Source organism: Eschrichtius robustus, chromosome 10 (genome assembly GCF_028021215.1).
Source record: "Eschrichtius robustus isolate mEscRob2 chromosome 10, mEscRob2.pri, whole genome shotgun sequence".
In the NCBI taxonomy this organism is placed as follows: Eukaryota; Metazoa; Chordata; class Mammalia; order Artiodactyla; family Eschrichtiidae; genus Eschrichtius; species Eschrichtius robustus.
Window position 1 is genome coordinate 71,016,143 of NC_090833.1, and position 8,423 is coordinate 71,024,565.

Genomic DNA, 8,423 nt, shown 5'->3' on the forward strand with positions numbered 1-8,423 from the left:
CCCTCATACCCATTTTACAAATGAGGAAACTAAGGCTTAGATAAGGGACTAACTGAATGACTTACCCTGGAGTTTTCTTTTTTCTCTTCCTGTAAATGCAATTTTGACAGTTGCAGAATTCTTACAAAACAGAATGTGGTCAGTTCAAGAAACAACTTCCTTCTACCAGTACTTGACTTGCTTTATTAGTTATTTGTTTTACTTGTATTAGATAGTTCATACACTTGTTTTTAAAACTGGCAGTAAATTGTATTCAGTACATCTACTTCCCTCCCTTGAGACAATAGTCAACAACTTTTTGTGTGTCTTTCCAGAAATATTCTACGTACATACAAGCACACATACAAATATTTCTAAAGTTTAATTTGAAGCATTTTACATACATTGTCCGGTACCTCTCTTATTTCACTCAACAATGTATCTTGGAAATCATTACATATTTGCTAGATCTGCTACATTCTGGACCATAGCTGTACATGATTAATTTTAGAGAAGCCTCATAATTTAATTAATCCCTCCTCATTTATGGCCACTGAAATTGTCTCATATCTTGTTATTACAAAGCTACAGTGGCTATTGTTATACACGGGCCATTTTGCACATGTGCAAATGTATCTGCAGAATAATTTCTAGAGGAGCAATTGCTGAATAAAATAGATGTCCCTTAAAATTTTTCATGGATATTGATAATTTTCCTCTGTAGATGTTATATAATTTCACTCTCCCCAAGCAATGTTTATTCGTACCCCACGTCCAACACTTGGTAACATTTTCTTATACAAGAGGGAAAAGACAGAAAAAAGAAAAGAAAAAATCTATTTCATTTGCATTTGGCACCCAAAGGTAGTTTCTTCAACCTTGCCCAGGGGCAAGTTGCAGTTCCATTAACCCCCCACTTCCTGCAACTGTACTACTTTTCAACTGAAACTGTGAAAACTATTCCCCTCTCTTTTACTTTATACGTGATTGATCTACTTCATGTAGGACTGGGCATGGAAATTATTAATTCTGCTCTTCTATTTAAAAGATATCACTCCTTTCAAGCTGATCGACCCCTCACAATCCTAGGTCACTTTCTGAGGGCACTTTCCAGAAATTTCCACCTTTGGTTCTGTGGTGTAGCTACTGCCTCCTCCTGAGAACTATTTACTTGAGGTACTTTTCCTGGCAAAAAATAAACACACTGTCCCCATTTCTTTCTTCTCTCTTTTCTTCTTTCATCAATCTCACCTCAAGTGTTTTCCTTAGGAAAACACTTTATTTCATTACTATTTAGCTTTGTGCAAACTAGTTTCCCCAGTTCCCCAACTACAAAGATAGACTCCTTGATTTCTAAGGCCAAATCTATTTTTTCTTACTATTCCTATACAAAGCTTGAAAATATGGCAACTGATAAAAAAAACTTTTTACATGTTAAAATAGCTTTAAAATTATATAGCAACTAATAGTGACTTAGAGGTTAGCAGGTAGAAGGATCCTGAGATGTACTTCGTGGATTGCTAACTTCAAATTTCATCTGTGACAACAGTTTTCTCACCTGAGTTATTATCAACAACAACAACAAAAATCATTTCATTATATGATTTATAGTGAGGGGAGCACTATTTCTCTCTCTCTCCTCCAATTAGGAAAAAATACTGGGCTTCCCTGGTGGCGCAGTGGTTAAGAATCTGCCTGCCAATGCAGGGGACACGGGTTCGAGCCCTGGTCCGGGAAGATCCCACATGCCACGGAGCAACTAAGCCTGTGCGCCACAACTACTGAGCAAGCACGTCTGGAGCCTGTGCTCCGCAACAAGAGAGGCCACGATAGTGAGAGGCCCGCGCACTGTGATGAAGAGTAGCCCCCGCTCACTGCAACTAAAGAAAGCCCGCGCACAGCAACGAAGACCCAACGCAGCCAAAAATAAATAAAATAAATTTATATTTAAAAAAAAAAAAGAAAAAATACTATCACTAGCTTCTTCTGGGTAGAGATAACATGTTGATTTGTTCTCTTATTCATCACAAAAATCTTTCTGGCAATCTTTACCAAATCAAAGCTATTTGGCTTGGTTGGAAAATAGATGTGATTTCAGTCCATTAAGAAATTTGTCTTTGTATGAGGGGAAAGATTTTCTCAGAAGGTAACTAGAAGAGAACATTGGTAGATTCATGAACAATACCAGTACTTTCTGTTTTGTTTTTATCTTTCCTTAGAGATGGTGAGTCCTGTAGTCCTTCTGCCTGGCACAGTGCCTGGCATACAAGATGTGCTCAATAATTATCTCTTGAGTCAATTAATGAACAAGATTACTTACGGAGAAAGAACTCCTCACATTCTTCCCCCTCAGCTCTCACATATCTTTTCCTAGTAAACTGGAGTGCAAACAGGGTCGGGGGGAGCTCCATTATCCACCTGAATGGAGACAGAGGTTAGGGAATGATTATTCTGTTTGCTCATAAATACCTTAAAGATATTAATAAACAGAGGAGATAACTTAAATAATTTCAGGTAGCAGTCCATAGGCAGAAAATGTAAATGCAGACTTGCTCCTTGGCTGCGATCCCTCAAGAGAAACAATTCTCTAAGAGCAAGCCGTCTACAGACAGAACTGGGGCAACACCCGATGATTTACTCAGCTATTTAAAGGAAAAGACAATTGAGATTTCAGAAAACAGACTAAATTATTGTAAGACAGTTCACTCAAAGAAAAGTTCAAATAGGAAAAAAATGGAATAATAATATTCACTTTAAAATAGGTATGTTTGCTTATTGCGCGAACGTTATTGCTTCAATCCGGTATGTGAGTTCTGGGAGGAGGTGCTTCCTTTCCCGCCGGCCGCCCGGCCTACGCGGGCACCTGGGAGACGCGGCCAAATCCCGGGCTACTCTCTGGGGCCTCGGGCTCCCAGGTCGCTGCACCCGGCGCGCTCCCCACTGAAGCTAGAAAAATGCCTCAGTCCGGCAGTACCTTTTTTTCTTTCCTCCACGGCTGATTGGCTCCGAAGTTTCGTCCGTTATTACGGGAAAGCCCCGGCCTCCGGCCTCCGAGCCGAGCTGCGGTCCCGCAGCCTCCTCTCCGGCCTCAGGGCCCCAGCCGTCTAGCTTAGAACCGCTCCCTCTTTCCTCTTTCTCGCTCCCTTTCTCTCACCCTCCTCGCTCTCTCTTTTCTTTGTTTGTTTGTTTTTTAAACCAGAGAAAGCCGCCGAGTTTCTCGGCCCGCTCTCGGGTGGCCCCGGCCCAACCCCGCGCGTTTCACTTCCATGTCGCTCCGGCGGCCGGCCGGGCCGGCGCTTTGCGTGCTCGGGAGACGCGCACGTGCACGCTCTGCTCTGCGAGCGCAGGTTCGGGAGGAGCTCTGGTTGGCCGGAGGCCCTTGGGGCTTACAAGTGAGCGTCCGTGCTGCCCCTGAGGCGCTCCAGCCTGCTGGTAAGCGGCTGGGGAATTACTACGTGTGAGGAATCTCCAAAGGAGAAAAGCAGGGTGTGCGTGCGTGCGTGCAAGAAAGTTGAGGAAAGAAGGGCCAGCTCTTAACAGTGCAAAAAAGAGAAAGGGGGGCGGTGGAGAAAATTTGGAGGGGAGTAGCTGACAGAGTTAGAGGGGGCTTCAGAGAAGTGGTGGGGGACAGGTAACCCAGAGGGTGGGAAGGCGGGGCATGGAAGACTTGCGTCCCAGTCACAGAGCATGTATGGAGGAAGGAACTTGGCACATCAGAGGCATTTTGCCATTCTGCTCGAAAGCAAAACAAAACAAAAATTAGAAGGGACGTCAATGGAAATGGCAGAATAGGAAGCTGCACGGACCCGTCCCTACACAGAAACCCCAAAAAGATAAGTGTCAGAATTGACTTTGTGGGAATTCTGGGAAATAGCTGAACGTTTGTAGCATCCAAGTGAATCCTCAATCAAGAAAAAGATGACTTAAACACAACATAATGGGGACATTACTAGCGAATTTAAGGGAATAAAAAGGATTATGAGAGAAAACTCTGAACAGTGTACACTAACAAGTTAGGTAACCTAGATAAAATGGGCAAATTCCTAGAAACACACAGACCACCAAAACTGATTCAAGAAAAAAAAAAAAAAAGGAAATCTGAACAGGCTTATAACAAGAGATTGAATCAGTAGTTTAAAAAACAAAACAAACAAACAAAAACCCTTCTGACAAAGAAAAGTCCAGGACCAGATAAGATGGCTTCACTAGTGAACTGCATCAAACTTTTAAGGAACAATTAACACTAATCCTTTTCAAACTCTTCTAAGAATAGAAAAGCACTGAACACTTCTTAACTTATTTGATGGGGCCAACATTACCTGATGCCAAAACCAGAGACATCACAAGAAAAGAAATTTTCAGACCAATATCCCTTATGAATATAGATGCAAAAAATCCTCAATAAAATCCTTGCAAACCGAATCCAGCAAAATGTTAAAAGAATTACACACCATGACTAAATGATATTTACCTCAAGAGGGATTCAACATATAAAAATCAATCAAAGTAATATACAATATCAATAGAATGAAGGAAAAACGTGATCATCTCAACTGATGCAGAAGAATAATTTGACAAAATCCAACACTTTTTCATGATAAAAGCATTCAACAAACTGGGAATAAAGAGAACTCCCTCAATCTGATTAAGGGCATTTATGAAAAAAAAAAAAACTACAACTAACATCAATAGTGAAAGACTGAAAGATTTCCCCCTAAGATCAGGAACAACAACAACAAAAAGAATGCCTGCTTTTGCTTCTTCTATTCAAAATTGTGTAAGCAGCATTGTCCTGAAAGTCTAACTTGAGCAATAAGGCAAGAAAAAAGAAATAAGAGGCACCCTGGTGGTCCAGTGAGTAAGACTCTGCACTCCCAATGCAGGGGGCCCGGGTTTGATCCCTGGTCAGGGAACTAGATCCCACATGCCACAACTAAGAAGTCCACATGCCACAAGTAAGAAGTCCACATGCCACAACTAAGGAGCCCACGTGCCACAACTGGGACCTGGTGCAGCCTAAATAAATAAATAAATAAATATTAAGAAAAAAAAAGAAACAAGAGGCATCCAAATTAGAAAGAAACAAGTAAAACCACCCCTCTTTGCAGATGACATGATCTTATATAGGAAATCATAAAGAATCCACAAAAAACTATTAGGGCTAATAAACAAATTCAGTGAAACTGCAGGATAAAAGATCAACACATGAAAATTAGTTGTATTTCTAAACACTAGCAATGAACAATCCAGATAGGAATCTGAGAAAATTCAATTTTCAGTAGCATCAAAAAGAGTAAAATACTTAGAAATAAATTTAACCAAATAGGTGCAATACTTGTACACTGAAAACTACAAAACATTGTTGAATTAAAGAAGACCTAAATGAATGGAAAGACATCCTGTGTTCATGAATTAGAAGACTTAATAGTGTCAAGATGGCAAAAGTACCTAAAGTAATCTACATATCCAGTGCAATCCTAATGAAAATCCCAATGGCCTTTTCTTTGGTACAAATGAAAAAGCTGATCCTGAAACTTACATGGAATTGCAAGGGAACCCAGATACAAACTTGAAACAGGTCAACATTATTTTGAAAAGAAGAACAGAAATGGAATACACTTCCCAATTTCAAAACATACTGCAAAGCTACAGTAATCAAAGCAGTGTGGAACAGACATTAAAAATACACATATATCTCAGTGGAATACGATTGAGAATCCAGAAATAAACCAATACATCTATACTCAATTGATTTTTGACAAGAATCCCAAACCATTCAATTGACAAAGAACAGTCTCATTAACAAATGGTGATAGGACAACTGGAGGTCCACTTGCAAGGGAAGGTACAACCCTACCTTACACCATATGCAAAAGAATACATCAAAATGCATCAAAGACTTAAGTGTGAGCTATAAAACTCTAAAAGTCATGGAAGAAAACATAGAGGTAAATCTTCAACAAGGACCTACTGTATAGCAAAGGGAACTCTGCTCAATATTATGTAACAACCTAAACAGGAAAAGAATTTGAAAAAGAATAGATACATGTATATGTATAACTGAATCACTTTGCTATACACCTGAAACTAACACAACATTGTTAATCAACTCTACTCCAATATAAAGTACAAAGTTAAAAAAAAGAAAACATAGGGAAAAGGGGGGGGGGGAGGGGAAGGGAAGGGAAGGGGGGAGGGGGGGGGGGGGGAAGGGGGGGGGGGAAAGGGGGAAGAAGGGAAAGAGGGGGAAAGGAGGAGGAAAAGAGAGAGATACGCGCTATCTCAGAGTCGGGACTTCCCTGGTGGTGCAGTGGATAAGACTCCGTGCTCCCAATGCCGGGGGCCTGGGTTCGATCACTGGTCAGGGAACTAGATCCCACATGCATGCCTCAACTAAGAGTTTGCATGACACAACTAAGGAGCCCATGTGCCGCAAGTAAGGAGCCTGCCTGCTGCAACTAAGGGGACTGCTACAACTAAGAAGCCCCCCTGCAGCAATTAAGACCTGGCACGACCAAATAAATAAATAAATAAATAAATAAATAAATATATATTTTTTAAAAAGACACTATCAGTAAAGTGAAATGACAGCAGATAGAATGAAAGAAAATATTTATAAATCATATATTTGATAACGATCTAGTATCTATAATATACAAAGATTTCATGCAACTTAACAGCAAAAAGAAAAGCAACCCAGTTTTAAAATGGGCAAAGGACTTGGAGAGACATTTCTCCTAAGAAAATATACAAATGACCAATAAACACATGAAAAGATACTCAACATCTGTAGTCATTAAGGAAATGTAAGTCAAACCCACAATGAGTTACCACTTCATACCCACTAGGATGGCTTCTTAAAAAAACCAAAAAAAACAAAAGAACAACGGGGGCTTCCCTGGTGGCGCAGTGGTTGAGAATCTGTCTGCCAATGCAGGGGACACGGGTTCAAGCCCTGGTCTGGGAAGATCCCACATGCCGCGGAGCAACTGGGCCCGTGAGCCACAACTGCTGAGCCTGCGCGTCTGGAGCCTGTGCCCTGCAACATGAGAGGCCGCGACAGTGAGAGGCCCGCGCACCGCAATGAAGAGTGGCCCCCACTTGCCGCAACTAGAGAAAGCCCTCGCACAGAAACGAAGACCCAACACAGCCAAAAATAAATAATAAAATAAATAAATAAATTTTAAAAAAACCCGGAAAATAACAAGTGTTATTGAGGATGTGGAGATATTGCAATTCTTGTACATTGCTGGTAGGAATGTTTAATAGTGCAGCTGCTGTGGAAAACAGTTTGGCAGTTCCACAAAAAGTTAAACATATTATTATATGACCTAGCAATTCAACTCCTAGGTATATACCCCCGAAATTGAAAACTATTCAAAAAAATACTGGTATACAAACGTTCACAGCACTATTCACAAAAGCCAAAAGGTGGAAACAACCCAAACGTTCATTACCAGATGACAAGATAAACAATGGAATATTATTCGGCCATAAGAAGGAGTGCTACATGCTACAACATGGATAAGCCTCAAAAAAAAGTATGCTAAGTGAAAGAAGACAGATACAAAAGGCAACATATTGTATGATTCCACTTACCATCAAGTGTCCAGAATAGGTAAATCCATAGAGACAATAGATTAGTGGTTGCCAGGGTCTGGGAACAGGGAGGATCTAATGAATATGCTTAATGGGTATGGGGTCGCCTTTGGGGATGATGAAAATGTTGGAACTAGATAAATGGCGATGGTTGCACAACATTGTGAGTGTACTAATGCCACTGAATTATACCCTTTAAAATTGTTAATCTTATGTGAATTTCACCTCAATAAGCAACGGAGACTGAGGCAGCCCCAGCTGAAGTTGGAGCTACGTTCCTGCAACATCCCTGCTCTGGCAAAGAAGCGCGGAGCTGCTTTTGGCTTGGGTGGCGGTCACAGCCACAACCTCACAGCCCGCCACTGGCGAATCCCGGAGCGCTGGGCCGGCCTGGAGGGCCAGCTCACGCAGGCCCCAGCGGGATGCAGAACTCTGCGCTTGGTTGTGGGTCACGTTCTGCAGGCTCCGCCACCTACTATTGACTGTGACGCTTTGTGCAAAATACCCAAAACCTTACTTACGGGGCTCGGATTCTGGAGCCAGGTAAGTAAGGGAAGTCTCAATCTGAGATCTCCCTGGAGTTTCCATTTATCACTTTTTACCCCTTTTCATCGATCTAAAGTCCCAGCTTTTGACATTTCATTATCTGAAATCCGAATGTGTCTTATTACTCTATGGTATGCACTCTTACCTGCAGCGTTTTTCTTTCTAAGAGGTATGTGAAACAATGGTGAGTCTCGGAAACAATGCTATATCTGCGATTCAATGAAATAGGCCTTAAAATTTCTAGTTATGTGTTGTGTGCTTATTAGTTGATGTCCCTGGCCCTGTCCAGGGACATCTGT

General features: G+C 41.3%; 1 long non-coding RNA gene across 1 annotated transcript in view; it reads right to left on the bottom strand.

Moving 5' to 3' along the window:
* LOC137770488 (uncharacterized) overlaps window positions 1–2,350 on the bottom strand; it is a 73,312-nt gene extending 70,962 nt beyond the window's left edge. The window contains exon 1 of the long non-coding RNA XR_011075180.1: window positions 2,300–2,350. This is a non-coding gene — a long non-coding RNA (uncharacterized lncRNA). The remainder of the gene's footprint in view (window positions 1–2,299) is intronic.
* Window positions 2,351–8,423: the final 6,073 nt, after the last annotated feature.